This window comes from Ostrea edulis, chromosome 7 (assembly GCF_947568905.1).
Source record: "Ostrea edulis chromosome 7, xbOstEdul1.1, whole genome shotgun sequence".
Classification (NCBI taxonomy): domain Eukaryota; kingdom Metazoa; phylum Mollusca; class Bivalvia; order Ostreida; family Ostreidae; genus Ostrea; species Ostrea edulis.
In genome coordinates, this window is record NC_079170.1 from 49,031,813 (window position 1) to 49,033,754 (window position 1,942).

The 1,942-nt window shown below is 38.5% G+C and overlaps 1 long non-coding RNA gene across 1 annotated transcript in view; it reads right to left on the reverse strand.

Moving 5' to 3' along the window:
* Nucleotides 1–1,450, reverse strand: part of LOC130048212 (uncharacterized) — a 5,962-nt gene extending 4,512 nt beyond the window's left edge. Inside the window, exon 1 of the long non-coding RNA XR_008797070.1 lies at nucleotides 843–1,450. This is a non-coding gene — a long non-coding RNA (uncharacterized LOC130048212). The remainder of the gene's footprint in view (nucleotides 1–842) is intronic.
* Nucleotides 1,451–1,942: the final 492 nt, after the last annotated feature.

Consider the following 1,942-nt stretch of genomic DNA (forward strand, 5'->3'; position numbering starts at 1 on the left):
TTAAGCATTGTACAAAGTTTCAAGTCTATCCAATAAGCCATATGGGAGGAGAAGAGTTCATAAACTATTTTACATCTTCCACCCCTCTTAGATCCACTATAACTCTTAGGAAAACAATTGGATCCTCCTGTCCCTACAACTTGCACATCTACAAATGGCATTGAAGCATTGTACAAATTCTCAAGTCTATCAGATAAGCCATATAGGAGAAGTGTTCACAAGGTATTTTAACATCCTCCACCCCTTTTAGATCCACTATATCTTTTAGGAAAAACTTTGGATCCTCCCATTCCCACAATATGCACATCTACAAATGACAATTAAGCATTGTACAAAGTTTCAAGTCTATCCAATAAGCCATATGGGAGGAGAAGAGTTCATAAGCTATTTTACATCTTCCACCCCTCTTAGATCCACTATAACTCTTAGGAAAACAATTGGATCCTCCCGTCCCAACAATATTCACATCTGCAAATGACAATGAAGCATTGTACAAAGTTTCAAGTCTATCTGATAAGCCATATAGGTGGAGAAGCGTTCACAAGATTTTGTGACAAAAGGAAGGACGGACAGAAAGTACAAATACAATATGTCTCCCCCTGGAAGAGGGAAGATATAATTATATGAGTGCATGTTTATATACACACAGCACTAAACATAACTTAAAGTAATTCCACCCTCCTATGATGTCATCAGATTTTGCAAAATCAATGATTTATTTAGATTTATGCATGATAGGAACATAAATTTTGTTAGTCTTTTCCGATAGTTATTGTAAAAAAACAACCTGTTAAAACAAGAGGTACTGTGAGCAATGCTCACTAAGAATACCCCTCGCTTACCCCAATCTCCTAAAGGGTGTTGGAAATAGGTAAAACTTCAATATTATGATCCAAAAGGTATCTAGGAACACAGCATCTCCATGCGATGAAAAAAGCCATTAAAGAATTTAAATGGAAACCATATTGCTACTTTGATGTCCAGTGCGCGTGACCTTTGACCTTTTGACCCCAAAATCGATAGGGAACATCTTCATCCCATGGGTAGTCCATATATATATGATATGGTGACGGTAGGTGGAAAGGATAATGCTTTAGAGCCCGGAAACCATTGCGTCTACAGACGGACGGACAGACAGACGGACAACCCGATTCCAGTATACCCCCCCCCCCCCACCCACAACTTGTTGCGGGGGGTATAATAAACTATTTCAAAAGTCTAAGTTATAGATGAATAATCAATGATACGATTTAAATCAAAATAGATGTGTGTAACATTTCACTATAAAGAGTTGTATGAAAATGTGATTTGTGGAAATAAATAATAATGCTATAATTCTAATTAGAGGCCTGTGATCTTAATCACATCCTAATTAGTGTTAGAGTCAGCCCCCTGAACTGGAGCATATCCTAATTAGTGTTAGAATCAGGCCCGTGAACTGAATCATATCCTAATTAGTGTTAGAATCAGGCCTGTGAACTCAATCACATGCTAATTAGTGTTAGAATCAGGCCCGTGAACTCAATCACATGCTAACTAGTGTTAGAATCAGGCCCGTGAACTCAATCACATTTCATTTAGTGTTAGAATCAGGCCCGTGAACTGGATCATATCCTAATTAGTGTTAGAATCAGGCCCGTGAACTGGATCATATCCTAATTTGTGTTAGAATCAGGCCCGTGAAGTCAATCACATGCTAGTTAGTGTTAGAATCAGGCCCGTGAACTGAATCATATCCTAATTAGTGTTAGAATCAGGCCAGTGAACTCAATCACATGCTAATTAGTGTTAGAATCAGGCCCGTGAACTCAATCACATGCTAACTAGTGTTAGAATCAGGCCCGTGAACTCAATCACATGCTAGTTAGTGTTAGAATCAGGCCCGTGAACTGGATCATATCCTAATTAGTGTTAGAATCAGGCCCGTGAACTGGATCATATC